Here is a 26,656-nt window from a genome sequence, read left to right as displayed (position 1 = left end):
TTCGGCACAACATCGTGAGCAACATCATTAGGACGAGGGTCGCCCCAGCTCAGGATGACATCAAGCACACAGAGCATGGAACGAGGTAGGCCAGACAGAAAGAATTGAAATAGTTGAGGCAATGTCCAACATCGTGGGCCGAAGGGACTGTTCGGTGCTGTATTTTTCTATGTTCTGCGCTGCAACACAAGCATTGAGAATGAGGAAATTTAATCAAAAAGGTTTGCTCCGGTTGAAGAAAAACCTCCTCAAGATAATAACAGTGCCACTATGAGGGAAAAGGCCAAATTGTACTTCTTTTGTTAAAACACTTAAGATAACAGTTTGAAATGGAACAAGTTGAAAAGGTTTCACGTAATGAAAAACACATTGTCATCCTTCAGGCTACAATAAATATTTTAAGTATAGTTAGTATGAGAACAGGTGCTCGTTCCAGTGATGATTGACAGCCCAGTAACCCCATTTCCTGTCCAAACTACCTACTATAATTTTACAAAACAACAATGTGAACCTTCTTCAGACTTTAGGGCCCCGAAGGCTTTCACATCCTCTCTGGATGGCATGGAAGTGAATTTAATTAGATTTTTGACCACATACATGCCGTTTGACTTTCACTGACAGAGGTTTCCACCAGTGTAATCTAGAAGGGAATTTGCCATTTAACATCCGTGGGCTCAAGGCACAATTTTGGGGGGGGGGGGGGGGGGGGGGGGGGGGGGGGGGGGGAGAGGAAAAAAAAGGTTATTGCATGCAGTTGTGAAAAGATTGCCTTGTACCGCTGCATATCACTTCACATCCTTGCTTTCCCAGAAGCGATTTAACCAGCTACTGGCAATTAGCAGAATGGCCCAGCCAAGGCTAAAATGAATAAAGCTCTTTTCTCCCAAACTATCTTTCAACAACGAGCGAGTTTGTTTTCCCACAAATTCTCCAGCCTCACTGCGTAAGCTCGAGACTAGTTATTTATGTACAAAATGATGTCATCCGAGTTCATTATCTTCCCTTAACAATGCTTTACATCTTCAAATCAGTGCTTCCCCCGGCACTTAGTTGTTGAATGGTACAAAAAGAATGTATAAAGATATACATTCACACAATCAAAGAAATTCTGTACATTTGCGATTGTGTTACAAATGGCACCAGTTTGAGCTGCTCAAAGTAGTCCGCTGTAACATTCCTCCAGAATGTGCTTGTGTCCATGTTCAGCAGCATGGAATGAAATGTACTTTGTACAATTTTTATATTAGTTGCCACTGATATAAAACATGCCAGCAGTATCAGGGAGAGTTGAAATTCTGCACAACATAACTGATGATTACTGGATCGTAGAGAGGAAAGGTAATGAAAAAGTAGCTCGCAACAGCAGGAATCTTGTGTTATTTTTAATATTATCCACAAACCTTGGAAATGAAACTTCCTGTTTTTTAACGTCACCTAATGTCAGACATGAAAGAGTGGCAATAGATTGTCGGGGGCGTGGGGCTGGTTAGGGATCAAAAAGGGGATTTATGCATGGTATTAGGGAGCGTGGCTGAGATATTAAATAAATACTTTGCGTCTGTCTTTACCATGGAAGATGATATTGCCCAGGCCAGGAAAAAAGAAGAGGTAGTTCAAGCACCGGAAGGTTTTAAAATTGATAAGGAGGAGCTATTGGATAGGCTCCCGTACGTATCCAAGGACTGGATGAGATACGTCCAAGGATACTGAAGGAAGTGAGAGCAGAAATTGCAGAGGCCACATTTTCCAATCTTCCTTAGACCCAGGGGTGGTGCCAGGGGACCGAGAAACTGCTAATTTTACTGTCTTGATGAAAAAACAGTATAAAGATCAGCCTGTCAACAACTATAAGCCAGTCATTTCAACTCTGGTGATAGGGAAGCTTCTGGAAACAAAGGAGTGTTTCAATAGCGCGTAGCAGTACATATTAGATGTAGATTAAACTTTTTGGCCCATTTTCAAATTCCTCATGGCCTTGTTCCTTCTACCCTCCAGCCCAGTAAATGATCCTCAGTCACTACCCTGGATCACAAGCTGCATCAAACCTGACCTCTTGTATGTCCCTGACTTCTACCATTCTACCATTAGTAGCTGGACATTCAGCTGCCTGGGACTGAAGATGTGCATAATTAGCACTAGGATAGGGCGAAAGGGCCATGTCTGGATTCTTGCTGGGCTTCAGGCTCGTTGAGAGCCTTCTGGCCCCCTGTGCCTGGCCAGATCAGGTTCTTGGCCAGAGCAGGCGTGAACCTCATTACGGTGTCTAGGGGAGTTTGTGAGGGGGTCGCTGAGGAGGAAATTGGGCCAATGTGATGCATGCGTGCTGTGTTGGGGGCGGGGTGGTTGATCCATTATTCCCACCTTGGGGGGCCAGGATTAGCATTGTGGGGAGGAGGGGGCCCCCCCATCGGATCTCGGGGTCGGGCCGCACACTCAAAATGGCGGGCCAATAACAGCATTCTGGCAGAATCCGACAAACTCTCCCCTTGCATATATTTGCATGGTTAAGGAGAAAGAGTCGCACCTGGGCCCCACTCCCAGCGACAGCAGAGACCAGTCCTGATTTTCCTCTGGTGGGAGCACCTAGGCTCCAGAATGGAGAATCCCAGGCTTTATTTCTTCATGGGACGTGAGCATCGTTGGCTAGGCCAGCATTTATTGCCCATGTTTAATTGCCCTTGAGACGGGGATGTTGAGCTGCCTTATTGAGCGGCTGCAGTCCATATTGTGCCTGTACATCCACAGAGCTGTTAGGGATGGACTTCCAGGATTTTGACCCAGTGACAGTGAAGGAACAACGATATAATTCCAATTCAGGACTGTGCGAGCTTGGATGGGAACTTGCAGGAGGTGGTCAGCCCATGCGCCTGCTGTCCTTGTACTTGGAGGTGGTGGATTTGGAAGGTGCTATTAAATGAGACTTGGTGAGTTGCTGCTCTGTATCTTGTATACGGTACATGCTGCTGCCGCTGTGTACCAAGGTGGAGGGAGTGAAGGTGGCGGATGGAGTGTGCATCAAGTGGGTTGCTGGATGGTGTCAAGCTTCTTGAGTATTGAGGAAGCTGCATTCATCCAGACAAGTGGAGAGTATTCCCTCACACTCCTGACTTGTGCCTTGAAGATTGTGAACAGGATTTAGGGATACAGGAGGTGAGTCACTCATCAGAGCTTTCCCAGCCACTGACCTGCCTTGTCACAGAATTTGTACCACTGGGTCCCGTTCAGTTTCTGGGTGATGATAAGACACAGTATGTTGATGATCGGATATTCGGTTATAGTAATGTATTTGCATGTCATAGGTGGGACTATGCAACACAGTCATTTTCTAACCCAGGGTCGTGAACTGCAAGTGGGTCGTGGATGGATGTCGGAAGGGTCATGGGGCCATGCGTCGTGGCGTACCTGGTCGAGGGACCATGCGCCGCAGCGTTCCTGATCGCCCAAGTAGTGCCCAACATTGTGACCAGCTTTTTAAAATGTTGGCAGCGGCTGGCTTTCGGAATGCCGGCCGTTCCGTGCATGCGTGCCCTCTCAGCGGTGCGTAGGCCCGGAGCCCAGCAGGGCAGCATGCCTCCTCCTGATGTTAGTGTGCTGACGCAGATGAGAATTGTTTTTGAATTGCTTGAGCCTTCCTGCCTGGAGCAGTGGCACGGAGCAGGTCACGCTGAGCAGGTACACTGACGTCACATGTTCTGGGCATGAGAGAGATGCCTCCATTTTGCAGCTGCCAGCCGTGCTGGTGAACTCCAGGGCCTCTGGTGAACAACACATGAAGAATAAGCTGAAATCAGCAACAAAGCAGCATAGAGATGATTACTTGAGGTGTGGGTTATTAATTGTGCCAATGCAAATCAGGATTCAAAGTTCATGTGTGTTATGTGCAGGGACGTACTGGCAAATGAAAGTTTAAAACCCTCAAAACTTCAAAGCCATTTGAAGACAAAGCTTGGCGAGTTCGAGGACAAATCTGTTGATTTTTTTCATCAGATGCAGTGAGATCTTAAAACATCAGCTGAAGTCATTCTGACAAATGAAACACTGAATAACAAAGCAAGTGAGATCGTGAGGACCAAGCAGGCTCACCTGTCACATTAAAAGTAAGTGACAATGGTGGGTCTCGAAGGTCATCCGGCATGGGTCCCGAAGGTCAGCCGGGGTGGGTCCCGAAGGTCGGCCGGGGTGGGTCCCGAAGGTCAGCCGGGGTGGGTCCCGAAGGTCGGCCGGGGTGGGTCCCGAAGGTCGGCCGGGGTGGGTCCCGAAGGTCGGCCGGGGTGGGTCCCAAAGGTCAGCCGGGGTGGGTCACGGAGGTCAGCTGGTGTGGGTCCCGAAGGTCGGCCGGGGTGGGTCCCGAAGGTTAGCCGGGGTGGGTCCCAAAGGTCGGCCGGGGTGGGTCCCGAAGGTCAGCCGGGGTGGGTCCCGAAGGTCGGCCGGGGTGGGTCCCGAAGGTCGGCCGGGGTGGGTCCCGAAGGTCGGCCGGTGTGGGTCCCAAAGGTCAGCTGGTGTGGGTCCCGAAGGTCGGCCGGGGTGGGTCCCAAAGGTCAGCCGGGGTGGGTCACGGAGGTCAGCTGGTGTGGGTCCCGAAGGTCGGCCGGGGTGGGTCCCGAAGGTTAGCCGGGGTGGGTCCCAAAGGTCGGCCGGCGTGGGTCTCGAAGGTCAGCTGGGGTGGGTCCCGAAGGTCGGCCGGGGTGGGTCCCAAAGGTCGGCTGGTGTGGGTCCCGAAGGTCAGCCGGGGTGGGTCCCGAAGGTCGGCCCTGGTGGGTCCCAAAGGTCAGCCGGGGTGGGTCACGGAGATCAGCCGGGTTGGGTCCCGAAGGTCAGCCGGGTTGGGTCGCAAAGGTCGGCTGGGGTGGGTCCCGAAGGTCGGCCGGTGTGGGTCCCGAAGGTCGGCCGGGGTGGGTCCCGAAGGTCGGCCGGGGTGGGTCCCGAAGGTCGGCCGGCGTGGGTCCCAAAGGTCGGCCGGTGTGGGTCCCGAAGGTCGGCCGGTGTGGGTCCCGAAGGTCGGCTGATGTGGGTCCCGAAGGTCGGCTGGTGTGGGTCCCGAAGGTCAGCCGGGGTGGGTCCAGAAGGTCGGCCGGCGTGGGTCCCGAAGGTCGGCCGGTGTGGGTCCCGAAGGTCGGCCGGGGTGGGTCCCAAAGGTCAGCCGGGGTGGGACACGGAGGTCGGCCGGGGTGGGTCACAGAGGTCAGCCGGGTTGGGTGCCGAAGGTCAGCCGGGTTGGGTCGCAAAGGTCGGCCGGCGTGGGTCCCGAAGGTCGGCCGGCTTGGGTCCCGAAGGTCGGCCGGCGTGGGTCCCGAAGGTCGGCCGGGGTGGGTCCCAAAGGTCGCCCGGTGTGGGTCCCGAAGGTCGGCTGATGTGGGTCCCGAAGGTCAGCCGGGGTGGGTCCAGAAGGTCGGCCGGCGTGGGTCCCGAAGGTCGGCCGGTGTGGGTCCCGAAGGTCGGCCGGGGTGGGTCCCAAAGGTCAGCCGGGGTGGGTCACGGAGGTCAGCCGGGTTGGGTCCCGAAGGTCGGCTGGTGTGGGTCCCGAAGGTCAGCCGGGGTGGGTCCCGAAGGTCGGCCCTGGTGGGTCCCAAAGGTCAGCCGGGGTGGGTCACGGAGATCAGCCGGGTTGGGTCCCGAAGGTCAGCCGGGTTGGGTCGCAAAGGTCGGCTGGGGTGGGTCCCGAAGGTCGGCCGGTGTGGGTCCCGAAGGTCGGCCGGGGTGGGTCCCGAAGGTCGGCCGGGGTGGGTCCCGAAGGTCGGCCGGCGTGGGTCGCGAAGGTCGGCCGGTGTGGGTCCCGAAGGTCGGCCGGTGTGGGTCCCGAAGGTCGGCTGATGTGGGTCCCGAAGGTCGGCTGGTGTGGGTCCCGAAGGTCAGCCGGGGTGGGTCCCGAAGGTCGGCCGGGGTGGGTCCCGAAGGTCAGCCGGGGTGGGACACGGAGGTCGGCCGGCGTGGGTCGCGAATGTCGGCCGGCGTGGGTCCCGAAGGTCGGCCGGTGTGGGTCCCGAAGGTCGGCCGGGGTGGGTCCCAAAGGTCAGCCGGGGTGGGACACGGAGGTCAGCCGGGTTGGGTCCCGAAGGTCAGCCGGGTTGGGTCGCAAAGGTCGGCCGGGATGGGTCACGGAGGTCAGCAGGGTTGGGTCCCGAAGGTCAGCCGGGGTGGGTCGCAAAGGTCGGCCGGGGTGGGTCCCGAAGGTCGGCCGGTGTGGGTCCCGAAGGTCGGCTGGGGTGGGTCCCGAAGGTCGGCCGGGGTGGGTCCCGAAGGTCGGCTGGGGTGGGTCCCGAAGGTCGGCCGGGGTGGGTCCCAAAGGTCGGCCGGGGTGGGTCCCGAAGGTCGGCCGGGGTGGGTCCCGAAGGTCGGCCGGCGTGGGTCCCAAAGGTCGGCCGGTGTGGGTCCCGAAGGTCGGCCGGTGTGGGTCCCGAAGGTCGGCTGATGTGGGTCCCGAAGGTCGGCTGGTGTGGGTCCCGAAGGTCAGCCGGGGTGGGTCCCGAAGGTCGGCCGGGGTGGGTCCCAAAGGTCAGCCGGGGTGGGACACGGAGGTCGGCCGGCGTGGGTCGCGAATGTCGGCCGGCGTGGGTCCCGAAGGTCGGCCGGTGTGGGTCCCGAAGGTCGGCCGGGGTGGGTCCCAAAGGTCAGCCGGGGTGGGACACGGAGGTCAGCCGGGTTGGGTCCCGAAGGTCAGCCGGGTTGGGTCGCAAAGGTCGGCCGGGATGGGTCACGGAGGTCAGCAGGGTTGGGTCCCGAAGGTCAGCCGGGTTGGGTCGCAAAGGTCGGCCGGGGTGGGTCCCGAAGGTCGGCCGGTGTGGGTCCCGAAGGTCGGCTGGGGTGGGTCCCGAAGGTCGGCCGGGGTGGGTCCCGAAGGTCGGCTGGGGTGGGTCCCGAAGGTCGGCCGGGGTGGGTCCCAAAGGTCGGCCGGGGTGGGTCCCGAAGGTCAGCTGGTGTGGGTCCCGAAGGTCGGCTGGTGTGGGTCCCGAAGGTCGGCCGGCGTTGGTCCCGAAGGTCGGCCGGGGTGGGTCCCGAAGTTAACTGGTGTGGGTCCCGAAGGTCGGCTGGTGTGGGTCCCGAAGGTCGGCCGGCGTGGGTCCCGAAGGTCAGCCGGCGTGGGTCCCAAAGGTCGGCCGATGTGGGTCCCGAAGGTCGGCTGGTGTGGGTCCCGAAGGTCGGCTGGTTTGGGTCCTGAAGGTCGGCCGGGGTGGGACCCGAAGGTCGGCCGGCGTGGGTCCCGAAGGTCGGTCGGCGTGGGTCCCGAAGGTCGGCCGGCGTGGGTCCCGAAGGTTGGCCGGGGTGGGTCCCGAAGGTCGGCCGGCGTGGGTCCCGAAGGTCAGCTGGGGTGGGTCCAGAAGGTCGGACGGGGTGGGTCCCGAAGGTCGGCCGGCGTGGGTCCCGAAGGTCAGCCGGTGTGGGTCCCGAAGGTCGGCCGGTGTGGGTCCCGAAGGTCGGCCGGGATGGGTCTCAAAGGTCGGTCGGCGTGGGTCTCGAAGGTCGGCCGGGGTGGGTCCCGAAGGTCGGCCGGTGTGGGTCCCGAAGGTCGGCCGGCTTGGGGGACCCAGATGATAAAAATGGGTCCCAGACAAAAGAGTTTGAAAAACACAGATGCAATATCAGCCCCTAATTGCAGCCTAAAATCAAAGCTAAATTTTGTGTGTGTCTGTGATTCAACCCAAACAATTAAAAAAACAGGAAATGATCCTACCTGTAGCCAAATCAGGAAAGGTAAAAGGCATTGATCATCCCTGAGGAAAAAAATGTAACATTGCATAAATTTAAAAGAATATTCCAATTAAAGTGGCAATTTAGCACGGTCAATCCACCTACCCCACACATCTTTGAGTTGTGGGGGTGAGACCCACGCAGACACGGGCCGAATGTGCAAATCCACACGGACAGTAACTCGGGACCGGGATCAAACACGGATCATAGGCGCCGTGAGGTGTCAGTGCTAACCACTGCGCCGCCGTACCGCCCTACATTGCATAATATTGAACGCTGTGCTGGAGCATCCCTAGCTGGGCCGAACATGAGGTCAGACTCACAGAGGGGGTGTCCTCAGTTGCCATGACATTCAGGCTGCACTAACAATCCTGCCATTCAGGCTAAACACAGGACTGATGTGGAACGGAAACATTCGTGTTGATCAGATGGTCTGACCTGTCAGGCCACCTTGTACCGTGTGATTGTGTCAAACGTGACAGGTGCTATGTCGCACTTTGAACGCAGTCTCCACTGTATCAAACATAATCTGGATACACTCACCGGTAGTCACTCCCTGCCACCTGCTATCACAGGGTGTTGGAAGTGAAGTTTAGGAGTGATTCTCAGCTCTTGTGATTGATATATTCCCAAAGCAAAGGAAGACAGCCCTGTGAGCTGTTCCGACACAGGACCCTACACATAAGACATCACGCCCAAGGTTTCCTTTGTTGCTGATCAATGGATGTTGGTTGGGTTTTCGTTGATTTACACTCTACCCTATTTCTTCAGATCTTCCTCCTTGTCTTCACTTCACCTTCTTCACAATAATGGTGATTATTGATGAGGAATCAAATGTTTGATTCTGGCAAGGTCGGCAGATGGTTTTCTTTTCATCTCTCCTCATCGATACAACAATATCGAGACTATTCCTTCTCCTCAATGGAACAACAATTCTTCTTTGTGACATTGCTTCTTTGAAGCTCAGCCATCAACCTTTTGAGGACATTGAGTTGTTTTCTACATTCCTCTTCCAATTCAAGATGTTAAGAATATTTTTTGGATAATTTAAATTGCAGAATTATCAGCTTTAGAAACACATCTCCATTCTTTAAAAAAAAATTAATTTAGAGTACCCAATTCATTTTTTCCAATTAAGGGGCAATTTAATGAGGCCAATCCACCTAGCCTTTGGGTTATGGGGGTGAAATCCTCGCGAACACGGGGAGAATGTGCAATCTCCACCCAGACAGTGGCCCAGAGCCAGGATTGAACCTGGGACCTCGGTGCCGTGAGGAAGCAGGGCTAACCCACTGCGCCACCATGCTGCCCACATCTCTGTTCCTTCATTGTCACTGGGTACAACTCTTTCTGTAATAGCACTCATGTGGACTGCTGTTGGATTTGAACCCTTCCACCAGGGAATTAGGCTGGATGTTTGCATTACTAGTCCAGTGGCATTACCACTGTGCCACCATCACCTGCGGAGCAGCAATAGCTTCAGGTTTAAGTGGCCGAGTGATTGATGGCAAGAATCCAACCACAAGGGTCTAAATATCTAAAGTTAACTCACAAACCAAAGAAAAAGGCAATTCTTCTTCTGCTTGATTCACTTTGCTTTTCATTATGTCCTGTCCTTGGGATAACTGATGAGAGACAGAAAATGTTTTAGACGAAAAGAACTCTGTTATAGTTCAAAAAATGTCCTTTCTTATTCACAATACAGTTTGTTAAAACGCTGGCACAAAAGCGTGGTGAGTTCCAGAATTGAAAAAGGAAATACCAGTTAATGGTGGCGCTTACCGTTATACAGAAGCGGTTGGCGGACCGACTGAGTGTTTTCAGCATTTTCTGTTTTTAGTCCACACAATTATGCTCAATTAGACAAAGTACGAATTATAGTCAACCTAAACAGTCTGAGCCAATATTGGTGAAGCTACAATACAGGACTTGTCTGTGTGCTGAACAGCCAAAGCAACGTTCTATAGTCAGAACTAAGCTATCTCACAATTAATGTGTCAGCTCAAAGCTTTGCAGCCTTGCCGTGTCATGAATCGTGCTGGAACATTGAAAGCCTCGTGAGTGGTCTCATGTATACCCACCCGGGGAGTGAATGAGGGCTCGGGCTGGGAGTGGAGCATGCGCAGTGATAACAGTAGGGGGAGGATATGCGGTTGGGAAACTGAAACCAAACATACGTGGCACGGTGGTTAGCCCTGCTGCCTCACAGCACCAGGGTCCCCGGTTCAAGTCCCCGCTGGGTCACTGTCTGTGCGCAGGTTGCACGTTCTCTCTGCATCTGCATAAGTTTCCTCCGGGTGCTCTGGTTTCTTCCCACAGTCCAAAGATGTGCAGGTTAAGTGGATTGGCTGTGATCAATTGCCCTTAGTGTCAATGTGCGGGGTTATGGGGAGTGGCCCTAGATAGCATGCTTGTTTGGATGGCCAATGGGCCGAATGGCCTCCTTCTGCAGGGTTCAGGGTTCTTTGCTCCAGAGCACGGGTGCCATTGAATTTTGGCTGAATTCAGTCTACTGTGTGCGATTTTATGAAAGGGCAGATTGCACGGGGCATTGCAAAGGCCATGGCTCTTAAACACACCCCGGCTCTCATGCTGGAGGCCTGTGCTGCAGAATTAACCATAATCCCTGAACAAGTTGTTTCCATACTAGAAAAACACTGGCATCTCTCCACCAATAAGATACTAAGAATATTAGAGATCGGAGCAGGAGTAAGCCATTCGGCTCACCAAGATGTATAGCTGATCTGATTGTGGCCTTAACTCCACTTTCGTGCTTGCCTCCATAATTCTAGACTTCCTTGTCAATCAGAAATCTGTCTAACTGTGCTTTGAATAGATTCAATGGCCCAGCCTCCAACGCCTTCTGTGTAGAGAATTCAAAATGCTAACGGCCCTCTGGAGAAGAAATATCTTCTCATGTCTGTCTGAAATTGGCCGAATTTTCCGTTCCTGAGACTAAGGGCGCGATTCTCCGCTGCCCACGCCGGTTGGGAGAATAGCGGGAGGGCCTCCCGACATTTTTTGCGCCCTCCCGCTATTCTCCCCCCCCACCCCTCGCCCGAGCCATGTCACGATTCGCCGCTCGCCACTAGGCGATTCTCCGCGGCCGATGGGCCGAGCGGCCGGGCCTTTACGCCCGTTTTTTCACGGCAGCAAACACACCTGCTCACTGCCGTCGTAAAAACGGGCGCTGGGTGCCCGTTTGGGGCAGGAGCACCACCGTTGTGCTCGGGAGGGGACAGGCCCGCGATCGGTGCCCACCGATCATCGGGCCTGCGTCCAAAAGGGACGCACTATTTCCCCTCCGCCGCCCGACAAGATCAAGCCGCCACATCTTGTCGGGCGGCGGTGGAGAAATGCGGAACCGCGCATGCGCGGCTGAAGTCATACAGACGCCAGCCGCACATCACCTTGGCGCGCGGCCTTAACGACAGTTGTTAAGGCCGCGACGCCGCGATTCCCGGGGCCCCGCTCCTAGCCCCGATGGGGGGGGGGGGGCAGAATCGGGTCCCGGGAACGGGCGTGAAGGCTGCCGTGAAACACGGCCAGTTTCACGGCAGCCTTTACGACTCTCTGCATTGGCAGAGAATCTCGCCCTAAGTGTTGACGCCGGGGCAGGATTCGTGGGCTTCTACGACAGCAAAACTGACGCCCCACCTGGATCGATTCAGCGACTGTGGAGGGGCTAGCACCGCCGCCACGTGGAACTCGATCGATTCCAATGGAAAATGGTGTGCAATTCGCCGGGGTCGGGATTGACACACGAGAGGCTGACAAGCTGCAGCTGCATATTAGCGACTCCACTCCCTACACACTCTCATCCCAACCAACAAGGTGGCACTGGTTACACTGGAGTGCGCCCATCCCGCTGATGGGTCGGCTGGGGCTGGAAGGTACCAATCAAGGGTGGCCTAGGGGGACACCCGTACGACCTATGATGCTAGGTTCACAGTAGGCAAACAGCGGCCTGGCTGCTTGGCAATCTGCTGCAATGGTGTTCCGTGGTCATCCACACCAACCCCACAGCCCACCTCTTGGCCACCCCCGCTACTCCCCCTGGCCCTGGCAGAAGCCCCCCGGCCAGCGGCACAACTGTCAGCAAACTATGGCGATGTTGGCAAGTTTCCGCAACCCCGCTCTCCCCTCATCACCTCAGAGGAGAGCTCCAAGGAGGCCACCATTGAGGTGTCACAGCTATCACCCCCACCCTCTGCCAGCACAGAGACAGACACCTCAGTGGGCGAAAGCAGTGGACAGACATCTGGGGCACAATGTGGTGAGCACCCCACAGGGTGGAGACAGGAATGTCCAGGGAGACCTGTAGTGGGAGGGCGATGGGTGGGGGGCCTTCTGGATCCTGAGCTCCAGTTGAGTCCCAGTTAAATGCTGAGCCTCTGGACTTGGAGCTGACGCTGTCGATAGTGTGCAGCTGTGAGATTCAGAGGGGGATGCCGGCTACAATCTAGCAGGTCCATTGCTTCTTGGGGGAGTCCCAAAGGCTATGGGTGCAGGACATGGCCCCAGCAATGCATGGCACTGAGGCCAACACTGCCATGGTGGTGACCACAGTGGGAAGCCTGATGCATGATGTCAGCACCATAAGTGGTGGTGTCCAGGGTGTTTCCCAGTCAGTGACGGCCATGGCTGGTTGCCATGTTCCTGACACAGGTGGGCATTGCCAAGGCACTGCGGAGCATGTCCCAGTCCCAGGTGGGCATTGCCAAGGCGCTGCAGAGCATGTCCCAGTCCCAGGTGGGCATTGCCAAGGTGCTACGGAGCATGTCCCAGTCCCAGGTGGGCATTGCCAAGGTGCTGCGGAGCATATCCCAGTCCCAGGTGGGCATTGCCAAGGTGCTGCAGAGCATGTCCCAGTCCCAGGTGGGCATTGCCAAGGCGCTGCGGAGCATGGTCTGTGCAGAGAGAGGCATTGCTGAGGGTATCAACACTATGGCGTGGACAATGGGGAGCTGACAGGGCTGGCCCGGTGTGCATCAGGTGACACGCGTGCCATCTATTTACCCCCTGGACCTGGGGCATCCCGGTGATGGCGGAGAATCGGGATGCCTGGACATCTTGACCAGCTTGGTCCAGGTCAAAGTTTATGTAGTCGGCTGCCTGAGCAGACAGGGCATCCCTGACTTCACAGATGCACTTGTAGGCTGGTCGTTGGGATATGCCACACAAGTCCCCGCTCGAGCCCTGGAATGAACCTGAGGTGTAAATGTTCATGGTTACGGTGACCTTGGTAGCCACCAGGAGCGGGTGTTTTCCTCCATGTGGTGCGAAGTCTGCAAGGAAATGGCACAGGTGCCAGACTATTCCCCTGTTGGGGCAGAGCCTCCTGCGGGACATGCTGTCTAACATCTCCTTGAAAGACGAGTGATCCCTGTACACCTTGAACCGTCGCTCATCTCCCCCACTGTCTCCCTCCCTGGCCTGATGGGGGGCCGGGTCCTCAGGGTGTGGGGCGGGTCCCTGCACATGGTGTGCCACCCATAGCCTCTGACAATGCTGCTGACTTTGCCTTCTCTGGCGTCTGGCCGCCCGGACTGCCAACAACACCGCGAGGTCAGCTGCTACGAGGTCCTGACTATCATCCATACTGTGACATCTGGAAGGAATTGGAGAGGATGTGAGACCGATGAATTGTTTTGGCTTCTACCCCGTTATCCTCGAATCCCCCAAGCTTCCCCCACCCTTACATTTTCTGCCACCTCACAGAGTGGCATCCAACAAACCACTTGTGGCCGGGAGTCCCGGCCCTGCACACACACCCCCAGTCACAGCGGGCACCCCTGGGCACCGAACCCCAGACTCTGGACCCCAGACCCTCGGCAGGAACGGAACTCAGACCAGACCCGAGCACCCCGTCCGATCCACACCCCCACCCTTTGGTTGCGGGGGTGTCTGAGGTGCTGCGGCCCAGCTCTGGGGTGTTTGGTTGTTGACTGCTGCCCCTGCAGTTGTGCAGCCTCCAGTGTTCAGGTAATGTGTGTCCGGGCCGCAAACTCTGATTGAGATTCCGGCAATAACACCCGCTTTCAACATGGCACACCTACCCACGGGTATCTACTTGGCAGCTGCGTAGTGCTCACATTACTGACATTGCCTGTGGCCAGCGGTGTGGCTGGAGGCCGGCGTGGTTGGTGGGAGGTAAACTGATCTGCACCATATTACCACGACTGGGCTCTGTCCTGGGAGTGTTCGGTGGGACAGGCTGAGTTCCCAGGTATGGGTATACATGAGCCAGGGGATGCAATTTCAGAACCGCGGGTAGCCCCGTGCTGACTGCCCATTTACTAAGGTGGCTACTCACCTCCTCCCATCCCCATCGCAGCCATTTTACTCGCTTCACATTTTTAAATAAACGCCGCCCATGTGACCACTCACTGGGGAGGTGGTTATATCACGGGAGGCCGTTAGATAGGGAGCTCTTCGCGTTAATGGTGTGGAGATTGGCATTAAGTGGTGATTATTGGATTCTCGCCACGCTGCAGTGGGATCCTGATCTCGCCAACGGGAGTGGATCGGTTGGTTCGGAAGCCGATCTGTGCCTGCAACTGTTCCCCATGTTGGCCTCTCCTGTAATTTAAAAAAAATAAATTTAGAGTACCCTTTTATTCTTTTTCCAATTAAGGGACAATTTAGCGTGGCCAATCCACCTAACCTGCACATCTTTGGGTTGTGGGGGTGAAACCCACGCAGGCATGGAGAGAATTTGCAAACTCCGCGCGGACAGTGACCCAGGGCCGGGATTCGAATCTGTGTCCTCAGAGCCGCAGTCCCAGTGCTAACCACTGCGCCGCATGCCACCCCTCTCCCGTAATTTAATCAGCCTGCTCGGATTCGTGGCCGCCAAGGCCTTTAGATTGTGCCCTGGGTTTTAATTTATTTTCCCTTTTCCCTTAATTCGATGAATTTGAACTTCATCAACTGCTGTGGCGCGAGTTGAACTCATGTCCCCAGAGTATTAGACTGCATCTCTTTTTTTAAAAAAAAATTTAGAGTACCCAATTATTTTTTCCAATTGAGGGGCAATTTAGCATGGCCAATCCACCTACCCTGCACATCTTTGGGTTGTGGGGGCGAAACCCATGCAGACAATGGGGAGAATGTGCAAACTCCACACGGACAGCGACCCAGGGTTGGGATCGACCCTAGGTCCTCAGCGCCATAAGCAGCAGTGCTAACCACTGCGCTATCATGCTACCGCATTGGTCTGGATCTCTGGCTTACAAGCCCAGTGACATTGCCATGCTACCACCATCTTCCTCGGTTGAGTAGCAGCAATTTCACCTTTTTACTTATGGCTCCCTCCCTAGGTCATGCAGCACTCCCGGGCTGAGAAGGTAGGGGCGACTTACATTCAGGTTTCTGCCTCTGTTGTTCTATAGTCAACAGCAATAACCACGACTTGTGTTTATAGAGCACCCTTAATATGGAAAAACACCTCCAGGTGCTTCATTGGAACAATGTGAATTTTATTTGTACGCCAAAGAACAGGTAAGTTTAAGAAGCATCTTAGAGGACGAGAAAGAGGTTTAAGGAGGGAATCCCAGAGCTTTTGACCGAAGCAAATGAAGGCAGGGTCATAAATGAGCAGCGATTAAAATCAGGGTGGCACCAAGTTGCCAGAATTAGAGGAGCAGAGTTATCTGAGGGATGGAGGAGATCACAGAGCAGGGCAAGACCTCAGAGAGATTTGAAACAAGGTTGAGAATGTTTTTTAAAAACCTCAAATTCATGTTGTAGTATGAAACAATATCAACCGCCATTTGATCTTGTGCATCATTTGCTTTAATCTCTTCATCATCGGTCGCCCAGCTTCAGCTCCCGGAGTCCTTGGCTCTGGAATTCCATTCCTAAAACTCTCCACTCCACTCTTCCCCTCCCACAGGCTCTTTAAAGCTCACCTCGCTGGCTATCTGCCCTAATATCCACCCCAATCTCATGGGATTCAGCATCAAATTCTGTTCGTTAATGTTTGTGTGGTGTGCCTTGGGATGCTTTTCTACATTGATGGTGCCACATGAAGAGAAGTTGTTGCCACCTGTCATGTTGCTCAGTGTGGGGGGCCAGCTCATAAATTGGCGGTTGATTTTTCGATTGTGAAGTGTGGTGGTATGATTAGCATAGCTGCCTGCCATTGGTGCAGAACACCGGCTTACCATTGGTTCTGGTCGGTCATGTGCCTCTCAACCGGTTGGTTGAGACCAGTCATGTGACGGCTCCCCGATTGGTCGAGAGGCTGAGTTAACCCCGCCTCCAGGGCGGGGTATAAATACCCAGTACTCCCGGCGGTCGTCCTTCTACTGTAATCGACCGCAGGGCTTAACATCTAGTATATTAAAGCCATACTTTTGTTCAGCAACTCGTCTCGCGTTCAATTGATGGTACATCATGAAGCTGTCAGTCTGCATGATCATGTTGCAAAATTCAGCAGGCACAGCCTGAGCAGTAGGCCAGCCTTTTGCGCTAAAGTGACAAATACTCCTGGGACAGGCGAGCATTAACAAAACGGGCAGTTGAATCCCATTCAGTATTTTGAACTCAACACTGATAAAAAACTAATGATTCCACCTCGCCAATGCTTGGCTTTGGACTGCTTGTGAAGTCCTTAATTGGTGAAATATTAGAGGTGACACCAGCAATGCGTATAAAATCCCCAACAGTGATTTATTAGAGGTGGCGCAGATTTGTATTCATGTAGTGACATCTAGATTTTATGAGAACCTTTTTTATTTGCATTATTACTTAAAAGTGTATGGTTGCTGTCAGGTTTACTGTGTTACACATGTTCTGAATTCACATTTAACTGGTAATATAAATGTTGGGTTAACTTGTCACTCAAAGGTCTAAGCCAATAAATTCTTTAAAATTGCAACGCCCTACAAATAATTTACTTTGGTTCTGAAATTTACTAAGCTATTAAATATTGCTTCACTTCCTCCTCAAAAAAACCTGTTTCCCTTCTCCGCATTTTCATCTCAAGGTTACATTCCTCCTGTTCTCGGCATTTGTTAAGCACCAGGAATAAACTGTGAGTTGTCCCTGTCGATCATGATGACCACACAGGCAATCTAATATCAATTTGGATCATTTTACTTCTTATTGGCAAGCACGGTGGCACAGTGGATTAGCACAGTTGCTTCACAGCTCCAGGGTCCCAGGTTCAATTCCCGGCTGGGTCACTGTCTGTGCGGAGTGTGCACGTTCTCCCCGTGTCTGCGTGGGTTTCCTCCCGGTGCTCTGGTTTCCTCCCACAGACCAAAGATGTGCAGGTTAGGTGCATTGACCGTGATAAATTGCCCTTAGTGTCCAAAAAAAAAGGTTAGGTGGGATTACTGGGTTACGGGGTTACTGGGATAAGGTGGAGGTGTGGCCTTGAGTAAGGTGCTCGTTCCAAGAGCTGTTGCAGACTCGATGGGTTGAATGGCCTCCTTCTGCACTGTAAATTCTATGAATAAAGGTGAAATTACACCCAGTGTCTTTCATTCACCTTCAAAATCCTGTAACTCCCTCCCTAACAGCATGGCGGGTGTACCTACATCTCAGAGTCTGCTGCGGTCCAACAAGGGGCTCACCACCACCTTCCCAAGGGCAATTAGGAATGGGCAATAAATACTGGCCTAGCCAATATTGCCCATTTACCTCGAAAGATTTTTTTAAAAATTCATTCTTGAGTTTGCTGATGGTAGAAAGGAAAATAACTAATAATTTGGTAAATTGATGTAAGTAATAATATAATAGTAATCGCTTATTGTCACATGTAGGCTTCAATGATGTTACTGTGAAAAGCCCTTAGTCGCCTAATTCCGGCGCCTATTCGGGGAGGCTGGCACGGGAATTGAACCCGCGCTGCTGGCATTGTTCTGCATTACACGCCAGCTGTTTAGCCCACTGTGCTAAACCAGCCAAGCCATAATGACTTGGCTTTGAGTGTTTTATTTTTGCAACAAAGTTATCCTCCAGAATCATAACGTCAATTTTGAAAGAACTTAGTGAGCGATGGTGATATAAGTGAGCGATGGTGATATAAGTGAGCGATGGTGGTATAAGTGAGCAATGGTGATATAAGCGAGCGATGGTGATATAAGTGAGCGATGGTGATATAAGTGAGCGATGGTGATATATGTGAGCGATGGTGATATAAGTGAGCAATGGTGATATAAGCGAGCGATGGTGATATAAGTGAGCGATGGTGATATAAGTGAGCGATGGTGATATAAGTGAGCGATGGTGGTATAAGTGAGCGATGGTGATATAAGTGAGCGATGGTGATATAAGTGAGCGATGGTGATATAAGTGAGCGATGGTGATATAAGTGAGCGATGGTGGTATAGTGGGTCAGCATAGCTGCTTTCCAAGCAGTTGACCCGGGTTCGATTCCCGGCCATCGCAATAAAAAGTTGGTTGGATATTTTTGGGGCAGCACGGTGGCGCAGTGGGTTAGCTCTGCTGCCTCACGGCGCCGAGGTCCCAGGTTTGATCCCGGCTCTGGGTCACTGCCTGTGTGGAGTTTGCACATTCTCCCCGTGTTAGCGTGGGCTTCGCCCCCACACCCCACAACCCAAAGATGTGCAGGGTAGGTGGATTGGCCAATTGGCCCTTAATTTTTAAAAAAATAAATTAGGTACTCTAAAATTTTTTTTTTAATTTGAAAGAACTTTTTGACGGAAAAAAAGTAAGGCTTGGTATTGTTTGACTGCCATCTATAGCTATGCGGAGCCATTTCTGGACTTCCTGGCGGAACGGTAGGGAAATAGGCCAACAGCAGCAGCAGCCCGGGGGGGGGGGGGGGGGGGGGGGGATTGGGGTAAGGATTGGGGGGAGGGAGAACTGTGCACATGGGTTGGTGGAGGGTGCTATCTCCCTCTTGTTTGTTTTTTTTTTCTTTTTTCCTTCTTTTTCTTTCTTTGTTGTTGTTTTTCCTTTTTGTTTGAAGTTGCTATTGAAGCTGGGGGGGCATCGTTCATGGGGTGTTACCGCGGTTGTATGTTAATAGAGCTAAGATGTTTATATTTTGTATTCTATTTTGCAAAGATTTCAATAAAAATTATTTTTTTTAAAAAATCTATAGATATGCGGAAAGGTAGTCTGTTATGATTATGTAAAATGAGTCTTTCTCAAGCTTAATGTCTTTTCCCCTGTGAATCTTTGGTGACTTGATCATACTGTAGTTGTTTAGAACAGTACAGCACAGAACAGGCCCTTTGGCCCTCGATGTTGTGCCGAGCAATGATCACCCTACTCAAACTCACGTATCTACCCTATACCCGTAACCCAACAACTCCCCCTTAACCTTACTTTTTAGGACACTACGGGCAATTTATCATGGCCAATCCACCTAACCCGCACATCTTTGGACTGTGGGAGGAAACCGGAGCACCCGGAGGAAACCCACACAGACACGGGGAGAACGTGCAGACTCCGCACAGACAGTGACCCAGCCGGGAACCGAACCTGGGACCCTGGAGCTGTGAAGCATTGATGCTAACCACTATGCTACTGTGCTGCCCAACCTGTTACTTGGTTAATTTTAGATTCAATGAGCCAGATTTTCAAATTAGGGCGGGGCCAGCACCTGGTCTGGGTGCAATTTCAAAGTCATGGACCCCGGAGGTTGTCTGGGCAGTTTGTAATTTCCAAAGGACATTATTGGTTAACCCACCTTGTTGCCAATTTGAACAAATCTGACTTCATCTATGTGTTTTATCTCAATGTGTTTCCTGGAAAAACGCTTCATTTTAGAGGTGCCGCTCTCCCCAGGACCCTGATGAAGAAAGATCAGCTGGTGAAAGCTGGGGTAGTGGCATGGAGGGTAGGGGAGGGTGTGTGGGCACTGAGGGTAGGAAGCAACATGGCTGAAATTGATCACTGTCCCACCCAGGTCAGTGAGGAGGAGTTCAGCCAGTCTTCAAGTTCCTGACACTTGCTGAATGTAAGGACCCTCCTGTTAATCCCTGTTAGTCCCTGTTTATTCCCTTTATTTGTTGAGGCTTGCTTAATTTTCGTACCTGGACAATTAATGGGACCTATGCCTTTAAGATGGGCTTCATCTTTCATTTAAAAAAAAGGAATCTACAGCAGGATGTGCTGTTTGGTCTGACGTCAGTGATGATTCATCTTGATGGACTTGGCTGTCGGCCAATGAGCTGTTTTACATTGCTGGGCCTTACCTGACAACCTATGCTGTCTGACCATTCTGGAATGTTCCTTTCTCTAGTCAGACTGTTTTTCCAGTTTTAGTTTTGTTTTGAACTCAGAGCTGAAGGAGGTTCTTCAGAGTTTCGCTCTCCCTGAAAGGGTAAACCTTTCTCAGACACCCGGTTGGAGACTCTGGGCGGCATTCTCTGACCCCGGGTGCGATTCACGTGACATTGCCCCAACGCCGGTCCGACGATTCTCCTGTTACCGTCAGCGCCGGCACAGTCGGGGGTTGCTCTACGCACCCCCGCCCCCCCCCCCCCCTCGGGTGATTCTCCGCAAGGGATGGGCCGAGTGGCGGCCGAGATAGTCCGAATCCCGCCGGCGCCGTTCCCATGTGGTCTAACCCGGCAGGACCTCGGCGTCCACCCTGCTGGGGGCGGCCTGGTGAGGGGAATCCGACCCCGGGGGGGGGCCTCCACAGTGGCCCCGCCCGCGATCGGGGCCTACCGATCGGCGGACCGGCTTCTACTGGTGGGGGCCTCTTTTACTCCGCTGCAAGCCCTGTACCTCTCCGGCATGTTGCACCGGGGCTGGCGCGGAGAAGGAAGCTAGCGTGCATGCGCGAGTTCGCACTGGTCGTAGCGCACATGCGCGTGTTCGCGCCTGGCTGCAGCCCGCATGCGCAGACCCGTGGCGCCCGTTTGATGCTGGATCGGCTGCTGGCGCTGTGTGAGTCACTCCAGCGCTGTGCTGGCCCCCTGTAGTGCTCAGAATCACTGCTCCTAGGGGGCCTGTTAACGGCCGTCGTAAAACACAACGGTATTTACGACGGCGTCAACACTTAGCCTCAGAATCAGAGAATCCCGCCCTCTATTTACTCCTCAGGACATTCTAGTGAGTCTGGAAGCCAAGTAAGAGTTAAAGCCAGGCTGATAACTGGGCTTGAGGGGAAACAAAGGAAATCTGAAGGAAATCCAGACAAACCAAGAGTTAAACGTGTGTCAGTTGTTTCCAACCCCCTTTTAAAATCTCGTGTGGAGAATCCTGTTCTTATGTTAGAAAGGCTGTTGGTCATTCTGGTGGAGTTGGAAATAAATAAGAATTACACAGGCCTAAGGTTGCGAAGGAATCCTACAGTGAGGGTTAATCAACATCTGACATGTGGGAACCTTTCAAACATCAGTTGATTAGAATTCAGGACCGGCATGTTCCTGTGAGCACGTTAGCACAGTGGTTAGCACTGTTGCTTCACACCACCGGGGTCCCAGGTTCAATTCCGGTTCGGGCCACTGTCTGTGCGGAGTCTGCACGTTCTCCCCGTGTCTGCGTGGGTTTCCTCCGGGCGCTCCGGTTTCCTCCCACAAGTCCCAAAAGACATGCTGTTAGGTGAATTGGACATTCTGAATTCTCCCTCTGTGTACCCGAACAGGCGCCGGAATGTGGCGACTAGGGGATTTTCACAGTAACTTCATTGCAGTGTTAATGCAAGCGTGCTTGTGACAATAATAAAGATTATTATTATTAAAAATGAAGAAGTATGGCTAGTTTCGGAAACCTTGGATAAGGAGGGATATTGTGGGCCTAGTCAAAAAGAAAAAGGAAGCATTCATAAGGTCGAGAAGGCTGAGGACAGACCAAGCCCTTGAATAATATAAAGAAAGTAGGAAGGAACTTAAGCAAGTAGTTAGGAGGGCGAAAAGGGGTCATGAAAAATCCTTGACAAACAGGATTAAGGAAAATTCCAAGGCGTTTTATAAGGAGAAAGAGGGTAACCAGGGAAAGGGTTGGCCCACTCAAAGACAGAGGAGTGAATCTATGCATGGAGCCAGGGGAAATGGGTGAGGTACTAAATGAGTACTTTGCATCAGTACTCACCGAAGAGAAGGACTTGCTGGATGATAAGTCTGGGGATATTCTGCGTCATGTCGATATCAAAAAGGAGTAGGCGTTGAGTTCTTAAAAAAAATTAAGCTAGATAGGTCCCCAGAGCCTGATGGGATATACCCCAGAATACTGAAGGAGGCACGGGAGGACATTGCTGGGGCCTTGGTAGAAATCTTTTTATCCTCATTGGCTACAGGTGAAGTTCCAGAGGACTGGAGAACAGCCAATGTTATTCCTTTGTTTAAGAAGGGTAGCAGGGATAATCCAAGAAATTATAGACTGGTGAGCCTTACATCAATGGTCGGGAAATTATTGGAAAAGATTCTTAGGAACAGGATTTACTCACATTTGGAAACAAATGAATTTATAAGCGATCGACAGCATGGTTTTGTGAAGGGAGGTCGTGTCTCACTAACTTGATTGAGTTTTTTGAGGAAGTGATGAAGATGATTGATGAGGGTAAGGCAGTGGATGTTGTCTACATGGACTTCAGTAAAGCCTTTGACAAGATTCCTCATGGCAGACTGGTATAAAAGGTGAAGTCATGGGATTAGAGGTGAGCTGGCAAGGTGGATACAGAACTGGCTTAGTCATAGAAGACAGAGGGTAGCAATGGAAGGGTGCTTTTCTGAATGGAAGGCTATGACTGGTGGCGTTCCACAGGGATCAGTGCCGGGACCTTTGCTGTTTGTAGTACATATAAATGATTTGGCAAAAATGTAGCTGGTCTGATTAATAAGTTTGCAGACGACACAGAAATTGGTAGAGTTGCGGATAGTGAAGAGGACTGTCAGAGGATATAGCAGGATATAGATTGGGTGGAGACTTGGGCTGAGAAATGGCAGATGGAGTTTAATCCGGGCAAGTGTGAGGTAATGCAATTTGGAATGTTTAATGCAGGTGGGAATTATTTTATTTTATTTTTTTAAATTTAGATTAGCCAATTATTTTTTCCAATTAAGGGGCAATTTAGCGTGACCAATCCACCTACTCTGCACATTTTTGGGTTGTGGGGGCGAAACCCACGCAGACACGGGGAGAATGTGCAAACTCCACACGGACAGTGACCCGGGATTCGAACCTGGGACCTCAGCGCCGTGAGGCGGTTGTGCTAACCACTAGGCCACCGTGCTGCCCCGGGTGGGAATTATAAAGTAAATGGCAGAATCCTTTGGAGCATTGACAGGCAGAGAGATCTGGACCAACAGGCCCTTTGCCGCTCCAAGCCTGCGCCGATCATGATGCCTCACTAAACTAAAACCTTCTGCACTTCCGGGGTCTGTATCTCTATTCCCATTCTATTCATGTATTCATCAAGATGCCTCTTAAATGAAATGTTTAAGAGGCATCTTGATGAATACATGAATAGAATGTGTATTCCATTTCAGAGACTTATTGAAGGTGTTGGCCATCAGATGAAGACATTAAACAGAGGACCCACCAAACCTCTCGGGACTATTTCATAGTCTACAGCCTTTGAGAGGGTGTTGGTGAGCTGGCTTATTGAACCCCTGCAGTCCATGTGGTGGGTGTAGGTACACCCACAGTGCTGTTTTGAGCCCGGGTTGATATTTATCTATCAACCAAAAGCCATATCTACTCATTATGGGTAGTTTGCTGAACAGCCTTCAGAACAGCAACCACGACACCACACAACCCTGCCATGGCAATCTCTGCAAGACGTGCCAGATCATCGACATGGATACCACCATTACACGTGAGAACACCACCTACCAGGTATGCGGTACATACTCGTGCAAGTCGGCCAACGTTGTCTACCTCATACGCTGCGGGAAAGGATGTCCCGAAGCATGGTACATTGGCGAGACCATGCAGACGCTGCAACAACGAATGAACGGACATCGTGAGACAATCACCAGGCAGGAATGTTCCCTTCCAGTCGGGAACACTTCAGCAGTCAAGGGCATTCAGCCTCTGATCTCCGGGTAAGTGTTCTCCAAGGCGGCCTTCAGGACGCGTGACAACGCAGAACTGGTTTAGCACAGGGCTAAATCGCTGGGTTTGAAAGCAGACCAAGGCAGGCCAGCAGCACGGTTCAATTCCCTTACCAGCCTGCCCGAACAGGGGCCGGAATGTGATGACTAGGGGCTTTTCACAGTAACTTCATTTAAAGCCTACTTGTGTCAATAGACGATTTTCATTTCATTTAATTAGGGAAGGAGTTCCAGAATTTTAACCCAGTGATAATGAAGGAAAGATGATATATTTCCAACTCAGGATAGTCTGTGCCTTGGAGGGGAATGTGCAGGTGGTAGTGTTCCCATGTGTCTCCTGTCCTTGCCCTTAAGGTGGTAGAAGTCATAGGTTTGGAAAATGATGTCGAAAGCAACAGATCTATACCCATGTTTATGCTCCACATGAGATTCTTTCCATCCTTATTCAACTGGTCCCAGCAACATATCCAGCTGTACATTTATCCCTCATGTACATCTCCTTAAAAGTATGCTATTTCAAAGAAGAGCATTGGACCTATCCCCAGAGCCCGGGTTGATCTTTATCTATCAACCAACAGCCACATCTACTCATTATGCACATCCTTCAGAACAGCAACCACGACACGACACCACACAACCCTGCTATGGCAATCTCTGCAAGACGTGCCAGATCATCGACATGGGTGCCACCATTACACGTGAGAACACCACCTACCAGGTACGCGGTACATACTCGTGCAACTCGGCCAACGTTGTCTACCTCATAAGCCACAGGAAAGGACGTCCCGAAGTGTGCTACATTGGCGAGACCATGCAGACGCTGCGACAACTAATGAACGGACATCGTGCGACAATCACCAGGCAGGAATGTTCCCTTCCAGTCGGGGAACACTTCAGCAGTCAAGGGCATTCAGCCTCTGATCTCCAGGTAAGCGTTCTCCAAGGCGGCCTTCAGGACACGCGACAACGCAAAACCACCGAGCAGAAACTTATAGCCAAGTTCCGCACACATGAGTGCGGCCTCAACCGGGACCTGGGATTAATGTTGCATTACATTCATCCCCCACCACCTGGCCTGTGCTTGCGAATTCCTACCAACTGTCCTGGCTTGAGACAATTCACACCTCTTTAACCTGTGGTTACCCCTATCTCTGGATCTGTAAAGACTTAATTACCTGCAAATGCTCGCATTCTAAGCATTGTCTTGCATCTTTGACTTTGTCTATATATATGTTTCTGGAACCTACCTCTCCATTCACCTGAGGAAGGAGCAGCGCTCCAAAAACTAGTGTTTGAAACAAACCTGTTGGACTTTAACCTGGAGTTGTAAGACTTCTTACTATAAATATGAGAAAAGCCAATAAAAAGATATTGAAAAAAAAAAGGAATGATGTGTACAAATAGATGAATTAGGAACTTGAGTAGGTAATGTGGTGTGCTCTTCCATTTCATAAGACCATGGTTTATCTAATTAGAGCTTCAACTCAATATTCCCACCTACCCCCTTTAACCTTTCAATCCCTTGCTTATCAAGACCACTCAGGATCTGGTATGTTTCAATCAAGTTGCCTCTTACTCTTCTGAACTCCAGCAGATATAAGCCTAGCCTGTCCAGCCTGTCCGCATAAGCCAATCCACTGATTCTATGCATTAGCCTAGTAAGCCTTCTTTGAACTGTTAACAATACGTTTTCATCCTTTCTTAAATAAGAAGACCAATATTGTACACAATACTCCAGATGTGGTCTCACTAATAGCTTATGCCACTGAAGTATAACCTTTATATTCAATTATAATAACAATAATCTTTATTTTCACAAGTATGCTTACATTAACACTGCAATGAAGTTACTGTGAAAAGCTCCGAGTCGCCACCTTCCGGCGCCTGTTCGGGTACACAGAGGGAGAATTCAGAATGTCCAAATTACCCAACAGCATGTCTTTCAGGATATGTGGGAGGAAACCGGAGCACCAGGAGGAAACCCATGCAGACACGGGGAGAACGTGCAGACTCCGCACAGGCAGTGACCCAAGCTAGGAATCGAACCTGGGACCCTGGAGCTGTGATGAAACAATGCTACCCACTGTGCTACCGTGCTTTCCCTCACAATAAACAATAATGTTCTATTAGCTTTCCTAATTACTTGCTGTACCTGCATACTAACCTTTTGTGGTTCATGCACCAGATCCCTCTGTATCTCAAGCTCTGCAATCTCTCACCATTTAGATAATATGCTGTCTTTTTATTTTTCCTGACAAAATGGACAATTTCACATTTTCCCATGTTATACTCCATTCATCAGATCTTTGCCCAGTCACTTAACTCTCCAAATGCATTTGTAGCCTCCTTATGTCTTCTTCACATCTTGCTTTCCTACCTATCTTTGTGTCATCAGCAATCCCTTTGCTCCCTTCATCCAAGTTATTTATATAAATGGTAAAAGGTTGAAACCCCAGCAGCGATCCCTGTGACACGCCACTCACTGCAGCCTGCCAACCAGAAAAAGACTCACTTATAAGAAAACAGAAAATGCTGGATGAACTAAACGGATCTGGCAATATTTGTGGAGAGAGAAACAGAGTCAATGGCCGGAATTCTCGAGCCATTGAGATTCTTTGTTCCCGCTGGCAACACACCCCCATCCATGGGTTTCCCGCCACAATGGGGTGGCTTGGCTTTGATGGGAAATCTCATTGAAAAGCAGCAGAAATAGAGAATCCTACCCCTAACACGGTAGCATTGTGGATAGCACAATCGCTTCACAGCTCCAGGGTCCCAGGTTCAATTCCGGCTTGGGTCACTGTCTGTGCGGAGTCTGCACATCCTCCCCGTGTGTGCGTGGGTTTCCTCTGGGTGCTCCGGTTTCCTCCCACAGTCCAAAGATGTGCAGGTTAGGTGGATTGGCCATGATAAATTGCCCTTCGTGTCCAAAATTGCCCTTAGTGTTGGTTGGGGTTACTGGGTTATGGGGATAGGGTGGA

The 26,656-nt window shown here is 51.7% G+C and overlaps 1 non-coding gene across 1 annotated transcript; it reads left to right on the top strand.

The window, feature by feature from the left end:
• Positions 1-18,014: 18,014 nt before the first annotated feature.
• trnag-ucc lies at positions 18,015-18,087 on the top strand. Its single transcript has one exon. It is a non-coding gene; the product is annotated as a tRNA-Gly (tRNA).
• The last annotated feature ends 8,569 nt before the right edge of the window (positions 18,088-26,656 follow it).

Source organism: Scyliorhinus canicula, chromosome 4 (assembly GCF_902713615.1).
Source record: "Scyliorhinus canicula chromosome 4, sScyCan1.1, whole genome shotgun sequence".
NCBI classification, from domain to species: Eukaryota; Metazoa; Chordata; class Chondrichthyes; order Carcharhiniformes; family Scyliorhinidae; genus Scyliorhinus; species Scyliorhinus canicula.
The sequence above is the reverse complement of the archived record's forward strand: the minus strand, read 5'-3'. Positions and strand labels throughout refer to the sequence as shown.